We start from the raw sequence: 24,474 nt of genomic DNA on the forward strand, positions 1-24,474 counted from the left end.
CTCTCTCCCTCCTCTCTCTCTCTCATCTCTCTCTCTTTCCGCCTCCCTCTCTCTTATCTTTCTCTCCCTCTCTCTCCTTCCTCTCTCTCTCTCTCTCATCTCTCTGTCTCTTTCCTCCTCCCTCTCTCTTATCTTTCTCTCCCTCTCTCTCTCTCTGTCTCCCTGCTTCTCTCTCTTCCAAGTTCCCTTCCAGCTCTAAATCTAGGATCAAAAGTCACCCTCCTCATCTAACTTCCATAGGAACCTCAAGTGACCCTGGGCTGTGAGAGGTGAGCCTTCCATTCCTTCTTTCCAGGAGCCAGGCCTCCAAGCCATGCCACACAGATGCTAGCCACCATCCTTATCCCATTTGCACTAAATCCTTAGACTGATCCTGGGATGCTGGGCTCAGACAAGGGAGCTTTTCTCTTTATCCTTCCCAGAGCCAGTCCTCCACACTACTTTGTACCTACCCCCATATTATGAACTCAAACTTCTCCCTCTTTTGGCACCACTATGCTGCACATAGCAGACAGTGTATGTATCTCCATCTCTGTTTCTGTCTGTCTCTCTGTCGGTCTGCTCTCCCCTCCCCCTTTCTGCTTATCTGTAACAGGGATTCTCTGGCCCCTTTCTCATAGGTCTCTAGTACCCTAAAGGGATTGGGGATTCTCTTTTCTCTTCCATTCACTTGAGCCCCTACTAATTGTTACCCCCGTTTTTAGGGGTTCTGTGACCAACACCCCAGTTCTTTTTAACCACTTACATCTTTTACATTTCCCATCCAATACTTTTTAACCACTTACATCTGATTAATTTTTCAAAGTGATATTGACTTCAAAGGTGCAGCAAGAACATACAAACATTTTCTTTTACATTTCCCATCCTGTACTACTACTATATTATACTGGGGGAATTCCCAGCTTAGTTAATTAAGTTCCTATTTAGCATTAGCCTCATCAAGTTCAAGTTCAACACCCTGTGTCCTCAGACCCTTGCTCCTTGGGGCTTCACTGGTGGTCTGGAGGCAACATCCATCTTAGATTCCTGGACTCCCCATCAGAGACTCCATTTAGAATGGAAAAGAACAACAGAAAAGGCCATATTATAGATATGCTTTATCTAGATTTTAACAGAGCATTTGATAATATATTTGTGCTGTTCTTGCAGAAAAATAGGGAGATATGGGCTATGGCATATAATTAGGTGGATTTGGAACTTGTTGGATGATCAGACTTAGAGAATAGTCACTAATGGACTAGTGTTAACCTGGAAGGAGCAGAGTGTCCCAAGGATCTGTGGCTGTCCCTGTGCTACATTTTAAAAAATATTTTTAATGTTTTTTGTTGTTTTTTAATGTACTTTTTTACATTTTTTCCTTTTTATTAATGACTTATATAAAGACATAAATTTCATGCTTATCAGATTTGTAAGTGACTGTAACGTCAAGCACCCTGGCATACCCAGGATGACCGGCTAGCAGAGGTTCTTAAATCTGCTTTTCTTAAAGGAAAGCAACTTTTAAGGTCAACAGTCTTCTTTAATTACATTCACTAGATCAGGGGAAAAGTCAGCACCCTGCACTTCAGAGATACAAGCAGAGAAATTAACATAAAGACCAATAGACAGGGCTTTGACCGCCTGAATCAAAGCAATATTGCTGTCTGTACACATGCTTTGTTAAAATCTAGGTAAAGTATATTTATAGTATTTCCCTGATCTACCAGTTTAATAATGCCATAAAAAAAGGAAATCATGTTAGACTAGCACAATTGTTCCTGTAAAAGTCATGCCAGCTTTTGGGGAATCCATTTATTCAGTGGATAGAGGTTTAGATCAGAAATCATGAAGACCTGAGTTCATTCAGATTCTGTCTCAGACACTTACTAGCTATGTGAACCTGGGCAAGTCACTTAAATTGTCTGCCTTGTTTCCTTATCTGTAAAATGCAGATAATAACACATACCTCCCAGGACTGGTGTAAAGAGCTTAGAACAGTGCCTGGGAACTAAATGCTTAGTCCCTTAATTACCTAGGATTAGAAAGAGTAGACAGGTTACAGTCATTGTCAAGGAAGGGAATACTGATCAGGTTGAAGATCTATTTAAGTATATGACAAGTGAGATAGTATTTGTAAAGCACTTTGCAAACCTTAAAATGCTATATAAATGCTACCTGTTATTAATAATAATTTTTCTTCTATGGTAGGGGAATTAACATTTATTAAACCCCTGTTATGTGTCAGGGACTGTGCTAAGAACTTTGCATTTGTTATCTTATTTGATCCTCACAACAACCCTCATTTTACAGTTGAAGAAACTAAGGCAGAGTTTGTGACTTGCTCAGAGCCACACAGTTCGTAAATATCTGAGGCCACATTTGAACCCAGATCTTCCTGTCTTCAGGCCTAGGACTCTTATCTACTGTTCCACTCAACTGCCTCTGTGGTCACAGGTGTTATATAGTCCCTTCTTCTGGTCTGCTTTCTTCACATGGCACTATTTCATAAAGGTCTTTTCAGGTTTCTTTGCATACCCCATATTTATCTTTCTTAATTACATTATAAAATTTAATTACTCTGATGTACTTAAATACTTAAATGGAGACCAGTCACCTGTAGTACAGAGATTAGAAAATCAGGGAAACTGTAAAAATCCATGTGATCACTGGAGCCCCAACTTTCCCCACTCCACACCCCATTTTGGGATCAGATAGTGCTCAGTCCAGGGACTGGCCCTTTAAAGGAAGTGATTCTGCAGCTTGAGCATCCAACCTGTGAAGGTCAGTCTCTCTGAGCCTGTTGTCATCAGAACAGAAAGCAGTTTCTTGTGAATAACAAGTCAAATACCAGCAAGTGACGCCTCAATGGTCATATCCTGACCCAAGCAACAACATTCCATCCAGAGAAAGTTGTTAGTCCTCTTAGAAAAAAAGGCCCAAGAGAGAAACTGAGGAGCTGAGATACATGCCTAATATCAGCATCCTGGGAATGGTTCTTCCATAATTTCACGGCATAGTTTAATTTTGTTCATAGAGTTTATTTGTTGCTGTCTTTGTTTTTAAATCTACAAACTAGAAGGAATAGAATCAGGATTTATGATAATCTCAGTGTTCAGTCTGTCTGTGCTTGTGGTTGCCAAACCTAGGTCTGCCTTTACCAAGTAACACTGTGCCATACCTGATGTCTAAGGGATGCAGCACAATTCTTAGCTGTAATGTTAAAGCCCATTAAACCTCTCCAAAGTTCACCATCATGCAGTCTCAGAAGTGAAACAAACTTAAGAAAACATGTAGTCCAAGTTCTACGTAGGAAGGAATATTTAGATAATCTTGTAATTGAACCTACTTTGAAAACGTTAATACAGCACCATAGTTCTGTCAATTACATAATTATATGACATTGTAGAGAATTCAGATCAGAGTTAGAATTTGAACAGAAGACTTTTAAAGGACCTAGACTATTCAATTTAGGCCTAAATTCTGTAAGAATTTCTGTAAGAAGACAGGAGCATGTGAATAGGGTATGTAGAGAGATCATTTGAGGTCATGACAAAGTAAACGCATCCCTAGTTGCGTGGACCGGGTTCAGTCAGAATTAGGATTAAATCCTGATTAATGAGTAAAATAAATACAGTTATCCCTTCCACTTCTGAGAGGTTAGGGGTATGTATCCCACCTTCCCCTTCTCACCCCCAGTGATCTGGAAAATGTGCATAAAAATTTTTGACCTTCCCTTTGTACCAGAGAAGTCGGAATTTTTTCTTTTTCTTTTATAGGTTGTTTACAGTACCTTATTGTAAAATTTGGGTTGATATTATACAATACTATACATATATTTTATGAATTTCTGAGTTTCTAAACTTTTTCTATGTTGACTACTGGCCTTTGCATGTTATCGGCAGCTTATGCAAAACTCCCTAAAAGTTCCCATTTAATTTCTTATGCTAACACGTGGCATATTGAAACTGTGATGGGGAAAGTTACAGTGTGGAAGAGATAACTAATTTGGAAAAAATTAATTATGAAAGCAAATAATTTTGAAGTAAATAATTTGTGTGAATAACAAACCATATATCAATAGTTAAAGCTATTATATATATGTGTGTATATATATATATATATATATATATATATATATATATATATATATATATATATATAGCTATTATATATAATACACTGGGAACATTCATGAAAAAATAGAGTTGGACCCAAGAAATGTGTTAATCCTATACAAAATCTGGGTCTAAGAGTCTCACAAAATGAATATATAATTTGATGCTTGTGTATTCCTCTTAAGTGATTCTAAAAAGAAATTCCCATTAATTAAACAATCAGTCAAATATTTGTTAAGCACTTAATATTTGACTAGCACTGTGTCATTGGGAATACAATACAAGCAAGAAGAAAGACAGCCCCTGCCCTCAAGGAGGTCTCATTGTACTGGGGAAGACAATACATAAAAGAGAACTGAAAAGGGGGGAGTTGGCAAAGAGGAAGGTACCCAGCTGGCATGGGTAAGGGGGCATGGTAGAGAAAATCCTGTGAAGATGAGTCAGCTATGAACCCTAGAAAAAGAATGGAAACACCACTGATTTGGGTCCCCTTCTTCAATTAGAGGTACTGGAAGGAGCCATATAATTAAAAGGTGAAGCCTCAGAGGAAGAGGGTATTTCCAGTGTAAAATATGGACCAGGGCTAGAGTGAAATTACGGGGTGAAGAGGTTTCTAAGGCTTGGTAGACAAATTCATCTGGAGGATTGTGGTGTTTAGGTTTAAATGTGTTTCTACAAAATAGTTTGGTTTTTGTCAATAGACCAGAAGAAATTTGAATCAGGATTTGTAGTTCTTCCAGTATATAATATATTCATACTGGAGGTTGTCAGCCCATAGCATAAAGGCTGCCCTTAATCAGTCCCTTAATCACTCAGTAGTTAAAGCACTTACTACAGACACTGTGCTAGGTATTGGAGATACAAAAAAGAGCCAAAAGATAGTCCCTGCCTCCAAGGAGTTTACCCTGTAATGGAAGAATTTATAATTTAATAGGAAAGAAAGTGAAAAACCTGTGTCTTAGACAAGCCCTGCAGGATCACAGATACAGTTTTGGGAATTTTAATTCATTTCACCAATTACTACCACCAAGCAGTCTAATCCTGTGACTCTTGGCAAGTCATTTAGTCTTTTTGGATCTCAGTTCCCTCATCTGTAAAATGATGGAGTTGAACTAGAAGTCTTCCAAAGTTCCCTCTGGTTTGAAATGTATGCTCCTACTTAATTCTTACCTTTTTATGTGGCCAGCATTTTGCCTCTGCCACACCTTGCAGATTTCTGGTATTTTTCATGTCACTATTTTTCCCTTTGAAGGCCTGTTTTCATGTCTTTGAATAAGAGAGGAAAGTAAATTCTTTCCATGAACCCAGAGATAGTTTTCTACCTTTCACAGGCAGGCCTTGATTGTAAGAACTAAGCAGTCAGTTACTGAAGGTCAGCTCTATAGAATTTTAGTTTTTTAAGTATTATGACTTGAGTGGCTCCAGTTTTTCCATCCCATTGTTGTTCAGTTGTGTCTGGTTCCATGTGACCCCATGGATATTGTCCATGGGATGTTCTTGGAAAAGATACTAGACTGTCTTATTTTTGTAAACAGTTCATGTACTATTATAATTAATTTTTCTTTGTTTAGCACATGCAATAGAACTACTCCCTCAGTCTCTGCTCATAGTGGTAGGCTGCATTCCCAGAGGGTGGTTAGTGATAATTATTTCATATCATTTTTTGGACTTTAATAAGGGCCAGGGCTTGAATTAATCTGAAGAAGAACCTGGACGTAACAGTCTCTTTGTTCTCTGAAGTAAACTCAGAGACTATCTCTTCTTATGTCAACAAGGTCAGATGGGGCTGACTTAGCATATTTTATGAGACCCTTAACCCGAGACACTATCTTGAATAATGGGACTTTTCCCGTATCTTAATGTTTTGTGGACATATACTACGTTATGGCATGTTAATAGTAAAGAAAATACAGATATCCTGGGTTGTAATTTCAATTGACACTTTGTCAACTCTCTTATCTTATTGTATTTACAGCCAATTCAATTAAGAAAATTCCTTTCTCATGATATAGTTTAACACATATAGAGATCATAAATCTGAGGGACACAGACATCCTTAGATTGTCTAATCCTAAAACAGATTTAAGCCTGGTCATTCTTGTATCAGTCAGTCAGAGGTTTCCTTCTTGCTCCATAATTATGTAACTTCTACCTTTAAGGGAATAAATAATATACATTTAGCCTGTTTGTCTTTTTTATTTTTTTATTTGTTTTTTAAAATTTATTTTAGTTTTCAACATTCATTTCCACAAGATTTTGAGTTCCAAATTTTCTCCTCATCTCTCCCTTCTCCCCACCCCAAGACCGTACATCCTGATTACCTCTTCCCCCAATCTGCCCTTCCTTCTGTCACACCATTCCCTTCCCTTATGCTCATCTCGTGTATTTTCTTATAGGTCAAGATAGATTTCTTTACACCATTACCTATATTTCTTATTTCCCTGTTGCATGTAAAAACAGTTTTTAACCTTTGTTTTTAAAACTTTTAAGTTCTAACTTCTCTCCTTTCCTCCCTCCCCTCCCATCCTCCCTGAGAAGGCAAGCAATTCACTATAGGTTATACGTTTGTAGTTATGCAAAAGACTTCCATAAAAGTCATGTTGTGAAAGACTAACTATATTTCCCTCCATCCTATCCTGTCCCCCATTTATTCTATACTCTCTTTTGACCGTGTCCCTCCCCAGAAATGTTTACTTCTAATTCTGCCCACTCCTCCCATTTGCCCTCCCTTCTACCATCTCCCCCATAATCCACTTATCCTCTTCTCTCCTACTTTCCTGTAGTGTAAGATAGAGTTTCATACCAAATTGAGTGTGCATGTTATTTCCTCCTTGAGTCAAATGTGATGAGAATAAGCTTCATTTTTAACCTGTCACCTCCTCATTTTACCCCTCCTTTGAAAAAGCTTTTTCTTACCTCTTTTATGAGAGAGAATCTGCTTCATTCCATTTCTCCCTTTCTCCTCCCAATATATTCCTCTCTTACCCCTTAATTTTATTTTTTTAGATATCAGACCTTCCTATTCAACTCATCCTGTGCCCTCTGTCTATGTGTATATAATCCCTCCAACTACCCTAATACTGAGAAAAGTCTGAAGAGCTACAAATATTATCTTTCCATGTAGGAATGTAAACAGTTCAACTTTAGTAAGTCCCTTATGATTTCTGTTTACTGATTACCTTTTCGTGCTTCTCTTGATTCTTGTGTTTGAAAGTCAGATTTTCAATTCAGCTCTGTTGTTTTCATCAAGAATGCTTGAAAGTCCTCTATATCATTGAATGACCATTTATTCCCCTGAAGTATTATACTGAATTTTGTGGGTAGTGATTCTTGGTTTTAATCCTAGCTTCTTTGACCTCTGGAATATCATATTCCAAATCCTATGATCCCTTAATGTAGAAGCTGTTAGATCTTGTGTTATTCTGATTGTATTTCCACAATACTTAAAGTATTGCTTTCTAGCTGCTTGCAGTATTTTCTCCTTGGCCTAGGAGCTCTGGAATTTGACTACAATATTCCTAGGATTCTTTCTTTTTATTGCCTAGGAGGCAATTGGTGAATTATTTCAATATCTATTTTACCCTCTGGTTCTAGAATCTCAGGGCAGTTTACCTTGATAATTTCATGAAAGATGATATCTAGGCTCTTTTTTTGATCATGACTTTCAGATAGTCCCATAATTTTTAAATTTTCTCTCCTGGATCTATTTTCCAGGTCAATTGTTTCTCCAGTGAGATACTTCACATCCTCTACTATTTTTTCATTCTTTTGGTTTTGTTTTATAATTTCTTGATTTTTAAAAAAGTCATTAGCTTCCATCTGTTCCATTCTAATCTTTAAGGAATTATTTTCTTCAGTGAAGATCCAAAGTTTTGGATCTCCTTTTCCATCTGGCCAGTTCTGCTTTTTAGGGCATTCTTCTCCTCATTGGTCTTTTGGATCTCTTTTGCCATTTGGGTTAGTCTATTTTTACAGTGTTATTTTCTTCAGCATTTTTTTTTTTGGGTCTCCTTTAGCAAGCAGTTGACTACTTTGTCATGATTTTCTTGCATCACTCTCGTTTCTCTTCCCAATTTTTGCTCTATTTCTCTTCCTTGATTTTCAAAATCCTTTTTGAGCTCTTCCATGGCCTGAAACCAGTTCATATTTTTCTTGGAGGCTTTGGATGGAGGAGCTTTGACTTTGTTTTCTTCTGTTTGCATGCTTTGATCTTTCTTACCACCAAAGTAAGATTTTATAATCTGATGCTATTTTTTGTTTTTCACTCATTTCCCCAGCCATTTACTTGACTTTTGGGCTCTTTGCCAAGGTAGTTCTCTGCTTCCAGTGGGGGTGGGAGGGTGGGGGTGTGTACTGTCAGCCACTCGATCCCCCCATATTCTGTGGGCCTAGAGCTCCAGAAACAGTGGCTGCAGCTTCCCCTGCTGCTGCTGTGGCTGTTGCGGGTTCCTCCACCCCTTCCCCCCTCAGCTGCCCTGGGGCTGGGGCCCAGACCACTCCACTCTCCTGCACTGGTCCCACAGGCTTTTCCCACTGACCTTCCAATTTATCCTCAGCGTTTTGGGGTTGTGAAGTCTGGAAACCACCATACGTGTGAGAGATTCAGTCTCCCCAAGGCCTGTTCAGGTGCCCTGTGTGCACTCACAACCCACACTGTACTGTGCTCTGCTCCCAGCTTGGCACAATAGACACTTCCCAGTGACCTTCCAGGCTGTCTTCAGCTGGAGATTTGCTTCATCCTGTCATTCTGTGGATTCTGTAGCTCCAGAATTTGTTTAGAGCCATTTTTTACAGGTATTTGGTTGGGCTTGACAGTATTGCTGTAGAAAGTCTGTATTGTTACTCAGTCATCTTGGCTCCACCCCTCTTTTGCCTTTTTTAACCAAACATTCAGGTTGACACTAGTATATCTCCTCAGGACTCTAGAGTCAACCTTGAGGGGCTAGGAAATATATTTATAATACGATACCTCATTAGTTGCAACTAATATACTTCAACCCATGATTATCAGTTAATTTCAATTATTCAAATAGACTAATTTAGCTTTTAGAAAGGGGCACTTTCTAAGGTGGTATAGTAAGAACAGATGGTACCAAACAGATTCCTCCAAGATATACTGTGATATATTCTCCCAATGATACATTCAGAGTCTAGGGGAAAGTAGCTTAAGTCTTAGAGAGCTTATGTGGCAAAGACCAACCTTCTGGTTTTTGGAAGCCATTTTCTCCCCTTTTCTGGGTATTCATACAAAGTAGTGGGCCAATTCATAGCCCCACAAACAATGCCCTCATTTATCTGCTTCCCTGAAGACCATCCAGCATTAGTTATTTTCCTTTTTAATTTCATCTTTGCTAATCTGTTTGATGATTTCTGCTTTGAAACAAGGAAATAGTTGATGAAATATCAGCATGCCACCAGACTTAGGAAAGAGTTTTAGTATATTCTGTTGAAAGGTCAGGAACTGATTGATTTAATTATAGCTGCTACAAGTTAAACCTCTCCATTGTTCATATTCCCAGCATTCACACTGATGACCAAATATACATATAACTATGGGGGACCTATTCTCTCACTGAAGTAAGTATGTAAATTAAAGCAACTGTGAGCTTCCATCTCATACCCAAAAGATTGTGGGACTATGAATTGACTTGGCCATTCTAGATAACAATTTGAAACTATGACCCAAAAGTTACTAAACCATTACCATCCTTTGACTCAGTGAAACTACTACTATGCCTAAACAGATCAAAGAAAGAGAAAAAGGACTTCTATGCATACTCATTCCTTCTCAGGACTAATTTCACAATATTACATTTTGTTCCTTTTACTTTGGTTCTTTCATGTACTTTTATAGTTCTTAGGAGTCAGATCATTCTTTCCTCTGAGGCTCAACTTTGACTTGTTGGGGTGATACTCTAATCCTCTCTTTTACCTCTTGGGCTCTCTCAGTCTACAGTAATTTTTCCTATGAGGTATTTCTTCTATTTCTTCTTATTTCCATCCTTATTTTGTGGATTGGGGCTTTGTCCATGGGTCAGACTTTAATCTCTTCCATGCTGTTGGAAAATGTTGACTGCTGCTCGATCCTGAATGTGGTGGCTAAGACAAGGTCCCTACCTCTGGAGGAATGTCTGGATCTTGGCTCAGTTGCCGGGTAGTTCAATTTAGGTTTTAACCTTGGCCCTTTCTCCGTCTAGTTTTCCTTAAAAAGTCCCAAATCCTAAGTTGGCACCGTTCCTTGCTGTTACTCTCAACAGGCAAGAAGATGATATTGTTGCTTATGCTAGTAGTAGGCCTGCGACAAGAATCCAGGTGCGTTGCTTCCCCTATGCTGCCCCAGCCCCTTCTGTTCTGGCTTTGGCATTGGGCTACATATGCATTGCTCTGACTCTGCTCATTGTGTGGTTTGGGCATTGGCTGCCTGTGCTCTGGGTTGGGCGTAGGCGTTCTGGATGCTGGTATGTCTCTGTCTCCATTTTTCTTCCAGTTTTTGTTTTGTTTTGTTTTGTTTTTGGTGATGCCAACCTAGATAGAACCCAGGCAATATAGGATAATTGACTTATTATTTCTGGCTTCCCTTCTTTCTTGGTTCTCCTATTTGAATGCTAGGATGCAAATAGTTACTAGGTCAATAGCAACTTGGAGGGAAATTCCTATTTAGAGTGCTCTAGGAGATCCATCTTTGTCCCTATACTAACATCATTATATTTTAAGGGAAGACATGAGTGGTATACTTGCCAAATTTGTAGATGATGTGAAGCCAGGAGGGATTGCTACCACACTGGATGGCAATCAGGTTCCAAACAGAGTTTGTCAGAGTATATGATGGGATGACTCTTAGAAGATAAAATTTAATGGGATAAACGTAAAATCATATCCTTGCAATTAAAAAAATCCCATCTCATGAGGGATTCATGGCAAGACAACAATTCTTGTGAAATATGTATAATCTATATCAGATTGCTTACTGTCTCAGAGAGGGGAAAAGGGAGGGAAGAAGATAAGGATAGAATTTGGAATTCAGAACTTAAAAAACCCCACATGTTAACAAATATGTTTCAACATTTAATTGGGGAAAAAATAAAACTAAAAAATTTTTTTGAAAATTTAAAAAGACAATTCCTGTGAAAATAATCACATCAGCTTGGGACTAGCTCTCTAGTGAAATTCCTAAGCTCAAAATGAGTCAGTAGTGGAAAGAGATCCCAAAATCTTAATGATAAACTCAGCTGCATTAGGAAATCTGTAGTGTCCAGAACAAGAGAGGTGGTTATCCTCTTGAACTCTGCCTTAGGCACATCATATTTGAAGTATTATGGAGTTCACTGCACAATCATTGCCTCTGCATAATCGTTGCTCTCTGTTTTTTTAGTCCAGAAATTGGTTTAAAACCTTTCATCGTGTAATCATCACATGGTATAATTTTGTCATGCTACTTAAAAGTGAAACAGAGCAGCAATGTATTCACTAGTGGCATATGGATACACATTTATCTCTCCTGCATTGCTAGCTGCAACCGTAGCTGCGTCTCAGCCCAAGCACATTGTCAGTATATTTCCAAAAGCTAACTTGCGTGGTTTAGAGCCCTGCAGAACTAATGGCATTGTCATTAACCCAATGAAGAGCCATAGGCACAAGGGGAATGGTTGGGCAGGTGAAGCTGCCATGGGTAAGTCATGTGATATGATAAGACTTGCATCTTCCCAAAATTAATGTATATTCACAAGTATTCTGTGCACACTAATCTTGCACCAAAGACAGTTGAGTAATAAATGATTTTTAAGTAATACCAGCACAATTTTTAAAAAGCTTCACATAATGGTTGCACTCCACTTTTTTGCAAAATAATCTGGCATAAAATCTGTGATGATTATGTGGTAAAATACAGTATGTTACATTTTGGGAACTAAAAATGTAGGCAAAGATATTGACAAGCTGGAATGCATTTAGAAGACAGTGTCTAGGATAGGGAGCAGATTGTAGACCATGCCACATTCAGCTGAAAATTTAGGATATTTAGGAGAGAAGACTTTTAAGGTGGAAAATGATAGCTATCTTTAGTTAACAAAGTATCTCCAATTTTCCTTAAGAAATTATAGCCCAAAGATTGTTCTGACCACCCTTGTTTCAAGAATCAAGTTTCAAGTTCAAACCAAATACATGTGAAAAATCGCAAATTCCCACTGTAACATCAAGCTGCTTATCCACCGTAGTGAATAATTTCTCCTCATATCACTTATTTGCAGAATTGATTAATGACAATGAGGGCTGGATGAAATTATTCTATTCCCCATGGTACTTATCAGGAAATGGAGTGTATGGTAGCCTTATCATGACTACTTTACCAAAAAACAGCCCTTCTTGCTAGTCTCATTTATTGTCTTGGTGAACTTTTTTTTTTTTTTGCAGTATTTACTATATTGTGAAACTGATGACCTATCTGTTTATTTAGCAAAGTATAAGACTTAAAGGTCAGAGACATTCTCAAGAATTCCTATAGATATTTTGCTGTTATGGCTTCGTTACTCCATCCAAAGAGTGTTTAGGAGCTTGGAAGACCTTCTTCAAAAGACAGATGGCAACATCTACTTCTCCTTTCCAGTATGGGTTCCCTTAATGTTGAATGTAAAATTACCATGAAGAGTAACCTTTGGTCTTTAAGTATGTCTTGATAATGATGTGGGAGGATATGGGTCTAAGAGAGAAATGGGTTTCTTCTTCCTGTCAAGGCAAAAACTGGAATTTATATAGAAAGATTACAAGGTCTTTAAGTACATTGGGAAGGTAGAACTAGCAATACTTGGCAGCTGATTGGACACAAGTCATAAGAGAATACAAAAAGTCAGGGAGGGTTCTTGGGTAACAAAACCCATATGATAGAATAATGGCACCCTGAACAAAAATTGGGGAAACATGGAGAGGGCTAAGTTTGAATTCCATTTTTTAAGTTGAGGGGAGAGAAGGGGGAGGAGTGTGATACAGTTTAAAGAATAGAAGTCCAGGAGTCAGATCCTAGTTCTTCCACTTATTACACCCATTGAACAAGTCATTTCATCTTTGTGGACCTGTTTTCTCATCTCAGAATGAAAGGGTTAGATTAGATGGCCTTCTTTGCAGCACTATATCCATGACCCCAAGTACATTCTTAAGTCTGTAAATGATGTTAGATCAAATTTTTATCTATTGCCTTTCCAGGAAGCTCTCTGAACACTTCCATTTTATTCAGGGGACTGGCCATTTCATGACCTTCCCACCAATTAATCAGTTCTTAGAAGATTTGAAATCAAGAGACTACATGTAGTAACTGGAAGAGGCCATGGACAAAACTAAAATATATTTTGCTACTTAACTCTTTGAATGTTAGCATAACAGTGTCTCCTTCCCCAATCCTTTATTTATTTTGTACGTATCCTTTATTCATCTGTGAATCCATTGTCTCCCCTAAGAGAATGTAAGTGCTTTGAGGACAGGGACTATCTCACTTTTATGTTTATATCCCCAGCAACTAGCACATAAGAATTTATGGATTGGGTGATTTTTTTGTTTTCTTAAGAAACTCTTAGCTTTTTCATGTTGAAGGCCCCTGACTTGTACACAGCTTCCCTGCCCTATGGCTTCCTTTGGCATCAAAGCCTCCCTGGGCTTTCTTACCTTTTCACAGTTAGCACCTTTGTCTTCTTTGTCCTTTCCTCTAAGACAGAAGTAGAAAGATGGAATTTATAGTCATATAGGAGGTATTCCATGATTCAAAACATTAAAAAAGAATACTCAGAATGGTTTTACCTTAATAAACGTTCTCTTTCCATCTTTCCTCAAAGTTGTTGGCCTTTAAAAAAATCTTCTCTTTTATTTTTTCTCCCCTGAAGTCTTGTTTTGATAAGTTGGTTAACTTATTGGTCTTCAGAAATGAAGTCAATGGAACTCTGGTTTTGACAAGCCCTGCCAAGTTGGAGAGCCCCCAGGTACTGGCACAGTAATGGATTGGGTCTGTTTTCTGTGTTACAGCCTAGGTAAGTTCAGAGGGACTCGTGTAGGGGTGATGATATTTTTGGCCACAGAAATATTCATAGGTCATATACTCTTGGATTGGAATCTGTGTTGGTAGAGGGAGTGTACACACAAAATTACAGCTCTGTGGTATGTTTTTTTTTCATAGAACATTAATTTTTTTTAAACAATCATCTTTTTTTGTATATTTTAACTAATGATGCATTTTATTTCTGCTTATGTAGTTTGCTGGTTGATCTTTGCAGCTCTTAGAGGTCTCTCTCCTGAAGTTGCCTTATATTTACTTCATATATATTCATTTAGGTACATGTTGTCTCCCTTGATGAAATGTGAGCACCTTAAAAACAAGGATGGTTTAATTTCATTCTTTGCCTGGCAGGGTGCCTAGCACACAGAAGGTGCTTAAAAAATAGCTTTTTGATTAACTGTTTACAGGCAAGTAGAATGTTTGGAATGATGGGATCAAGAAGTCAAAGGAAAAGGCACTATTTCTAGGATATTTGTGGCCTAATATTCTTGCTTTTTCTTCTAAACATCTTGATGGTACCTTATTCATAGACTTTGGCCAGATCAGAGGCCAAACTACTTTGGGCCAGTCCTCTTCTTTCATTCCAAACTTCCCACCCATTTTCCCCTCACTTGGGTTACAGTGCAAAAGAGACAAGGAAGTGACTTATCTCTAGCACTGCCCTGATGGAGATGGACTGATGGCACTCACCAATTTTTTGGTTTTCAGCAATATCTCTCAAGTGTCCTGGTGTTTTCACTGCTTCCTTTCCCTCATTGTGTTCTTCCAGGATCATTTCTAAGTCAATCAGAAGACCCATGGTGAATACACTTTGGGAAGGAGAGTCTACAATAAAGTCTTTAGATATTGCCATTTCATAAATGAGAGATCTCTTCTGGATTGGTTCCATTCTAGCTTCAGATTCCCTCTCCTCTCTTCTCTTGTCTGTTGGTCTTGCCCTGGGATTATTCTTCTTCTTAAAGCTCTTGTTCATTGAGGGCACAGATACTATGGATGGAGGATTTTGGGTCCTGCTGTTATACCACAGAATTCCCAGTACGTCAACGAGATGATTGGGCTGGGGTTTCTGTGAAGGATGGATTATACTCCATTTCCTACTCCACACTCCCACCCCAAACACACGTACCTGCCCTAGCTCACTAATTACTCTTTTGACTTCAAAGTCCTATGAAATTATTCTTAGTGTGTTTTTGCCTCTAGAATGCATCTTTGTTCCCCATGATGCTTAGCTTCCTACCCTAGTCCCTGGTCTTCCAAATGCCCAGACTGTTTTTCCTTGTGTAGTTTCTCACTTTCTTCATTTTGACCCCAATTTTGCTAAGTATTTCATGTTTGATTCCTTTCTTACTTAAAAATGTGGTATCGAAGGCCTTATTTGACCCCACATTGAGCATGTTTTTTGAAGGCCTCTGCAATATCTTTCAGCAGATCAAGTAATAGGAGACATTGTTGTGACTATACCATGAAGCAGTCATAAGCCCTGGTTTTCCCCAAGTTTCTTTTGAAAGTCTCTTTGAGAGAGGTTTTCTACTTCCCTTTCCTCCTGGTGTTCTTTCAGATTACTTTCTGAGTCAGTCAGCAGATCATTGGTGAATACATTTTGGGATGGAGATTGGACTCCTTGGACACAAGCTGGCCAGATTGGCACCAATATGTTCTCATCATCACACCAAGTGACCATTGCCTTTAGAGATTTCCCTTGGTTGTAGAAAGTCTGTTGATAAAAGAATAATAAAAACAGAAGTAGTATAGTGAAGGAAAGGAAGCCTCACTTTCCTCTGGTCCTTAACTCTGGTCTCCCATTTGGATCCAATATGAACTAAAGATTCTTCTCTCATGGCCCCTGGAAAATGGAATAACATCTTGGCTTTACTTTTCTCAGCCTACCTTACCCTCGGTGAACTATTTCCTACCTCAAAATGTCAGGAAGGATTCAAAGTGCTGGGGAGGAGAACATTTATGTTCTCACCTTTGTCCTTGCTTGATTTTTTTTTTTATTCTGAGACTTTTCCTGTGGAGAATAGAAAGTTCTCCTGTATAGACCACTCCACCAATACCCCAGTCTCTCTCACAGCAAGCTCCTCATATCTATTAATAAACAAATATTTTCTTTTGACTTTTGAGTTAGAAAATTCATTAGGTACTGTGGGATCTCTTCCATTTCAGCTTTCAACCTCCTACTACTTCACTCTCTAAACAGGGCTGACTTTCGATTCACTCTTAGTTTTCCTATTCCCAGCAAGGGCTTGAGGCAGCAGTAATTTAGAGGCTAGAGCATAAGAATTCTGGGTTCACATCCTGCCTCTGGTACAAGCTGTGTGACAGTGTTGTCACACCTCTCTTGTTCATTTATAAAATAAGGGGGTTGTACTCAAGAACTTCCAAAATTCCTTCTAGCTCTAAATATATGATTCTTTGTCATCCAGTGCTCCTCACTACCCTACCCCAAATGAATTTCAGACTTTCCTTACCCTTCCTCTGGGAAGATTAAAGGTGTTGAATCAAAGCCTTAGATTTATCTTAAATTAACACTTTCCTCCCAGGGAAATGAAGTTCTTTATCATAGTTTATTTGAAATTGAATTAAAGCCCTTTTCCAGAATTTTAACCATACTTACATTTCTCTTAAAGTAATTTTCATATGGAAACATTGAGTATTGCTAGATCTCTGCTGGTGACTAATATTGATTTCACCCAGCGCCCCTAGACAAAAGCATCATTTTGACTTTGGATTCTGTCATTCTGAATGTGTAGTACTTTCAGCTCAATTCAATATATCTTTGTGTAGGACAAATAAGGTCAAAATTAAACAATTCCTTGACCTCAAGGAGCTTAAATCCTATGGGAGATTCTGTTGCACACAGGTAAGTAAGCACAAATAAGCACTATATTCAGGAATATAGTCAGAATGAACAGAGAATCCAGGAAGCTTTCATGGAAGGGAATTGGATCTTAAAGAAAGACAAGGATTGTGAAAGACAAAAGTGAGGAGGAAATGAAAAGCAGGCTAAGTCATTTAAAACCTGGCCCCTTCTTGTCTTCCAGTCTTCTTACATTTCCCTTCTTTCCATGACCACTATAATTCTGCTGCCCTGACCTATTTGCTGCTCCTCATTCATGATGCTCCATCTCTCAGCTTTACACTGACTGTTCTCCATTCATGGCATGCTCTCCCTTCTCACCTCATCTCTGACCTCCTTCAAGACTCAGCTTGAATTCTACCTTCTTCAGGAAGCCTTCCCCAACACTCTGTACTGCTAGTTCCTTCCCTCTAAGATTACTTTCTATTTATACTGTATGTACATAGTTATTTTCAGGTTATCTCTTCCATTAAAATAGGAATTCCTTGAGAACAGGGACTGTGTTTTTGCCTTCCTTTATATCCCTAAAACTCAGCACAGTAAGTGCTTAATTAATTGCAGTTGATTGACTAAGAAGCTGGTGACAGGATTTGGATTCTGGATCACTGATAATGAGTCATTTATGAAGGATGGCATGTACCTAACAAAGGTTGATAAAGATGTGTTTGCCTAGTGCCTGAAAAAAAATAGGATGGGAGAGAGAGAAAATTGCCTCCTTATTTCCAGTAAGCTAGATACCACTGTATTAAAGAAAGAGTAGCAGTTGAGACCCTCAGAAGTTCATAGGAGACAAAAATCCAAGAAAGTAGTTATTGCTTTACTTGTCCATATGAAAAGAGGCAGAGTTTAGGCAACAAGCAAGGTAACCCAGAACATCCCCTTCCAACTTTGTAGATGCTCAGGTTCCCTTCAAGATACTAGAGGGGAAGGGGGGACGGGGTTGGGAATTAGGGATGGAGAAGAAAAGGTGACATGTAAAGAAAGAGATTGTGTAATTAACAATTATTGGACACATCACTTTTGGCTCTCTCATCACTGTGCTCCCACTCCAGCTCGCCCATGAACTGGTAGATTTGAGCAATTTTCACAGTTCTCTTGGCTACCTTCCCCTCAAGCCCCCCAGTAGCTTCTCCTTCTGGGACTCTTTGGTTGGCTTTATGACCAGGAATGACTGTGTGACTTGACTTCCCTTTTCTCCTCACTTTTGAGGGTATCCTCTATGCCTGTTACAATATCTTATGGGAATTTCACAGAAGGTCAGATTTTGAGAGTTGGAAGGAACCTTAACAGCCCCTCTATCCACTGTGCCACCTAGCCACCCTTGGGGACATTAAAAATTCATGTAATCCAAACTTGATGTCCTGGAGACATTTTAAACTTAAAATGTCTAAAAATGAACTCATTATCTTTCCCTCCGCAAACCCTTCCCTCTTTCCAGCTACTTTATTTCTATTGAAAGAACCAAAGTCTCAGTTTATAATCTTGACATTAAATCCTCAGTTAGTTGCCAGATCTTGTCATTTATAAGTTCACATCTCTTGCATATGATTCTTTGTCTCTACTCATACAGCTAACACCTTAGTCCAGGCCCTCATCGCATCTCACCTAGGCAATTGATGACAGAAAGTAAAGGCTGTAAGTTAGGGAAGGAGTAACAGGAGGAGGCATAGAGAGAGCCAACCCTCCATGGGTCCAGAACTGCACCTAGGCCAGCTGACTCTTAGAAGGATTAAAGCACTTAAAACATAGTCTCTCAAAAGGAGGTGTAACAATTTTGGTTCTTAAGACTCAGGGAAGAGAGAAAGAAGGGACTCAATGTATGCCTATGTGTGATCTCAGTTGAGTTTAGAAGCACCAGAACAATTCCTGAGAATGAAGGAAAGGTTAATCTAACATTATTTCTTATACTTACTTAATTTGTTCGTTCATTGTGGAAGTTGGCCAGGCCATGATCTTAAATACATCTGTGCTTTCACAGGTGACTTAGCCTTCAACTAATTTATAGAAATCTGTCTTGCACGTTAAAGTCATGCCTAGTGTAGGAGAGTTCAGAAAATCTGGGCATGTTGTTTATAAAATAAAGCAAAATAAACCCCCGGCCTATAGAATTAGTCACTTGATTCTATGACCAGATAAGGCTCAGTTCAGACAGAGTGAGTGGCCCTTTAAAAGTATCTGACTGTTCATCTTGAGCTTCCATCCTGTGAGGGGGAGGGGGTTGGGAGAGAGGTCTGGGGATGAATGGCAGTTGGAGGGAGATTCCTTGGGAAAGGGAATGAATAGTTGAAGTAAATCATTGGTTTCCTGGGAGGAACAAACACCAATAGGTGAACTGACAGCCAGTCACATGCTGGGGGACCTGACCAGCAGGGCAGAGCTAGAATCAGAGAAGTCCTTTAGACTTGTCAGAAATCATGGACAAAGAGATACACATTAATGTTTTTATTTCTATCTGTAGATGATGCTGTGAAGGGTTAAGGTTAGAATTCATGTTTGGGTGAGGGTACAACACTTTGAAGGATATGATCTGTTCAGGTCTGCCTAACTCCATCCTATAAGGAAAAGGGGAAGAGACATTTGGAAGGAAAATTGGTGTGGGGTAGTACATCCCCGGATGCCAGGGACCATTTTAGTTAGAGCAAAGACAATCTCATCAATTGCTAGCAGCAATGTTTTTAAATCAAATGACTAACTGAATTCCTCTGAATAACAAACCAACATGTGAAGCCTAGCTGGGACCAAATTAGATCCTGAGGAGTATGTTAGTCCTGTCAGAAATCAGTGACAAAAAAAGAGGAGATGGATGACTTATTATACAATTACTGTTATGTTCCTATTAATTTTCACCATACTCAAAATGTAAATTTTCCTTGATTCAGTTTCATAGTTTAATTTTGTTTAAATTGATGTTTTACTTTTTGTTTCTAAATTAGAAGGAATCTGAATCAAAATTTGGGCTATCTTCATATTGAGTTTATTACAAAACTTGAGCTCATTCACCTATAGGGCTTCCCTTATCCAGTAACTGAAACCATCTTATTATAATGTCAGCAGTTTCAGGGATGAGATAGTGATTAGCTAGAAAAATTTAAACTGAACTAGGCTTTTACTTTCAAAAACTCAAAAACTCAAGATTTGGAAAAGACCCCCAAAATCATCCAGCCCAGTGAAGAGAAATCGAAACTTGAAATCTTGCTCTATAATAATTTTGACAATCACACATTTATATTGTTGCTTAACTGTAAATGGTTACAGTTAGCATTAGTGTGTGGGTTGGAGACACATACTTTTTAAGGATCTGGTCTGGAAGCTGAGGCTTCCAGCCTTTTTAGAAATCAGGGGCCATCTTACAGGGAAGAGTGACAGTTGGAGACAGTTAGCACATCCTGACTAATTACTTTAATGTAAAGTAAATAATTGGATTTCCTTGAATAATGAACAAAACACCAATAGGTGAAGCGAAGCTGAACATTCATTGAGTTCAGCATGTGTTTGAAAGAGCAAATCTGGATCTAGAGAAATCTTTTGGCCCTGTCAGAATTCATAAATGAAAGGAACTCATTTTTAAAAATTTTTCTGTTTCCTAACTCTGTTCTACATGGAAAATTTCCCTTGATTCAATATCAAAATAAAATTTTGCTCCTAAAGAAATAACTTATCTATTATTTATAAACCAGAAAGAACTTGTAGTTTAGGATTTGTATTACATTCATGTTGAGTAAGTCTGTACACGGCAGAATGTACAAGACAATAAGTTCCTTATCAAATAAGTGGAATTCTCACATAGCTGGTGACAACCTAAGGAAAAAGGCATAACCATTAACTGAGATGTTAAAACCTCACTAGGATTTCTGCTTACATTGCTCAAAGGATTGTCAAGGCTATGTTGTGGTGAAGTACCAGAGAACTACAAAACCATATCATGCACAGTTCAGTTCACCCAGGAGTTGTTTCAGACCTGTTATATGCTCAACTTTGTTAATAATAGTCCACAAACTTGAGCTGCTTCTTTCTCTGAAGGCTTAATTTCTGTATTGGCCTAAATCATTTGAAGAAAGTTTTTGTTTTTAATTCCCTCTCTTCATGGCAATTCACCAAAGGAGAGTAAATTCTTTTTTATGATCCCAATGAATGATTTCTTAAGTTAGGATAGCCTAATGTACGTTAGAAAAGGTTTTACATATTGGCATGAAAAAAATAAAGCAATTTGAAGAGCCCCAAGTTTGCCTGGAATTTTTATCATCTAAGTGTGGTGATTGGAATGGTTTCAGAGCCATTCCCTTCCTTTCTCCCAACCTGCCATCATTTCTGGAATTCTAGCATTTAGGTTAAGAAAAATTCCCAAATAAAAATGTAAATACTTGGGAGGGTTAACCAAAACTTTGAGCTTTTTATCAGTCATTAACACACTAGTAAAGATTAGCTTGTCAGACTTGTTCATAGTAATTAGATAGATGTGTAGAGATAGAGGTGAATGTAAATAGAGGGAAAGGAGGCAGAAAAATAACTAGATCATAGGACATAGACCATAGACAAGCTGAAGCACAGGGCATGAACTATGGACTAGAAGATTTCCTTGGAGGCCCCTTAGAAGGCAGATATAGTACAGACAATTTCATCTAGTCCAAGAGACATGTGGGAATCTGGGAGACAACTAAAGATAAATTTCAATCTGCTTAATAACTTTTTTCTCTGCCATCTGCTTTAATAATTTCAGACCATTTCTGAAGTTGTTGTTCAGTCATTTTGGTTGTATCCAATTCTTTGTGATCATATTTGAGATTTTCTTGGCAAAGATACTGGAGTAGTTTGCCATTTTCTTTTCCAGCTCATTTTACAGATAAGGAAACTGAGGCAGTTGGGGTTGTGACTTGCCCAAGGTCACATAGCTAGTAAATGTCTGAGCCAGATTCAAATTCAGGAACATAAGCCTTCCTGACTGCAGGCCCTGCATTGTGCCTTGTAGTAGGTATTTAGTAATTTCTTATTGGTTGCCTGAAATACAAATTTATCTTGCATTTGGAAACCAGTAGGGTCATGTCCATCTTATAGGCATCATATCTTAGACCAATAAAAGACCTTATGAAGTATCCTATCTGGCCTCTCTTTAATTTCTTCTGACTTCACCTTTACCTCTGTAAGCTAGGTCCCAATCAGTATGAATGACTAATCTCTTGAAGTGATCCACATGTATTTGAATTGGTACTATTTGAAATTATAATTATATAAAATGTGGAAATTGTCTCTAGCCCAATGAAAATATGCAGTATAAATATTTTCTTCTTTAAAGACACCTTTAAAAATAATAGTAAATTGTTTTCCTAAGTGGTTGGTCCAACTCAAAACTCTACCAACAGCACATTAGTGTTCCTGTCCTATTGCAGTCCCTCCATTACCTTCCTTCCTTCTCTCTTTTCCTTTGTCTTTGCCTCTGTCTCTCCTTCACCTCTACCATAGCTCATTCACCAGGTGTGCGGGCTTGCTGAGCCCTTTTCAGGGCTACTCATGTACCTTGATCCATCCAACTCTCACCTGTGGCTCCAAGAAGCTGTAACATGCCCAGTAGCCATACCTTGGTAAACCATCTTAACCAGGTTAAGAGTAATTAACAGCCCTCAAACCCATCATTGAGTTAGGGGGATGTCTACCCCAAGTATGTGAAGATTTCCCCCAGTGGAATGGGCAGATGAAAATAGTTTGTTCCAATGGCCATGAACATAGCTGGAAATGAGAACTGTGGAACACTTGAAGTTTGGTCAGGATGCCAGGCATCCACTGCATTCTGACCAGCTATCCTGACTTTTGTCCTGCCACTGGTCTTCAGTGACTCAGAGAGAAAGAGACAGGATGACGACTTTGTGCAGACCTTTCTCACTTTAATCCAGTTCATGCTCAGGTCAAGACGTCACTGATGATGTCATTAGTCCCTTCAAAAACAAAGGATGAACAAAACAATGGAAAATATTCAATGCCCTATTCACCTACCAGACAACATAGGAGGACTTTATAAAGAAAATTTAAAAGATATTAACAGAAAGTCATGCCTGAATTAATGGAAGAATATCTCATATTCATAGGTAAAAAGGAAAAATAGAAAATATAAGTCAATATTCCCAATATTTATTGATTTACTCTTAACATTCTTTAAGATCTCAATGGACAGCTCTATAGACTGACATATAGTAACAGTGAAATTTGTATGGAAAATAACCAGCTGAGAATATCAAGGAGTATTTGGGGAAAAATAAGAATTTTCTTTCTAGGTTTCAAAACATTTCAATTTAACCCAAGTCAATAAACATATACATGCCTCCTCTGTTCAGTAGGCAATGTGTTAAACTTAAGAAACATTTACAAATTATTCAAAAATGAGAAAGTAGATTTATTTATAGAGAGTATCCTGTCATAATGGCTCTGAGTCAGATACACCTGACTTAAATCCCATCTCTTAATACTTAATGACTGTGTGGCATTGAAGTCACTTAACGTATAACATGCAAAACAGTTGCCATGTTGCATGTCTTCATATAGGCAGGAATTTCCTTACTGGGAGTTTTCTGCACCAAGGAAATCACAGATCCAGACTCCCTCCAAAAAAAAAAAAAACCAAAAAACAAACAAAAAAAAAGTATACACACACACACACACACACACACACACACACACACGGTTGAAAAGTGATAAAACTGATTTATTAAACAAATGCAAAAACTTTGTTTCAAACAAGGTAAATGGATTTGATTATATGAGAACATAATTAAAAATAAGAAAAAAACTTCAGGAAAGCCATCTTCTGGTGATGATGTCTCATAAAAGTAACAGTATTCTGATAAATGTTTTCCTACTGGCTCTTCAGAAAGAAAAGATATCCACAGGACATACTTTTAAATTTAATCTACATTTATAACATTTTCTCCATCACTTTTAAGTCTAGACAATTAGCAAAATAACCAAGCCCCAATCCATAGCCTTTGCCAAGATGCACATGCTCACATGGAATATTTAGCAATCAGGTCTTTCAAGCCAACTTCACCACACTCCAGAAGAGCCTAAGATCAAAACTTTATAGGAAACTGATAATAACAAAGGTGAGATCCCTATCTCAGTGAACATATAAACAAGTAGCTCAAAAAATGTGTACTTTTCATGGTTTTCAAAATAAATGTGAATTAAAATAGGTAACATCTCCAACCCATCCAAAAGCAAAATTCATAACTATAAGAAACACAATGTTGGCAAGACAATGGAGAAACAGTTACATTCCTATACTGCTGTTGTTATCCAATAAGAATTCATAATATTTTAAAAAATCATACTCTTTTACTCATTAATCCCATTTTGAGAATATGTTCCAATAAAGAATAAAGGACTAGTTCTACAAAAAAATATGTTTTTAATTCAATTTTATTTTCAGCTCCAAATGTTCTTTCTCTCTCACTTCTCTCTCCCTCCATTGAAAAACCGAAGGAAAAAAAACCAGCATT

The 24,474-nt window shown here is 38.1% G+C and overlaps 1 long non-coding RNA gene across 1 annotated transcript; it reads right to left on the reverse strand.

Moving 5' to 3' along the window:
• Positions 1–11,146: 11,146 nt before the first annotated feature.
• On the reverse strand, positions 11,147–19,164 carry LOC140520715 (uncharacterized). The gene is made up of 4 exons (XR_011972621.1): positions 18,903–19,164; positions 13,878–15,844; positions 13,746–13,785; positions 11,147–12,815 (listed from the first exon to the last, which is right to left on the reverse strand). It is a non-coding gene; the product is annotated as an uncharacterized lncRNA (long non-coding RNA).
• Positions 19,165–24,474: the final 5,310 nt, after the last annotated feature.

This window comes from Notamacropus eugenii, chromosome 1, assembly GCF_028372415.1.
Source record: "Notamacropus eugenii isolate mMacEug1 chromosome 1, mMacEug1.pri_v2, whole genome shotgun sequence".
NCBI classification, from domain to species: domain Eukaryota; kingdom Metazoa; phylum Chordata; class Mammalia; order Diprotodontia; family Macropodidae; genus Notamacropus; species Notamacropus eugenii.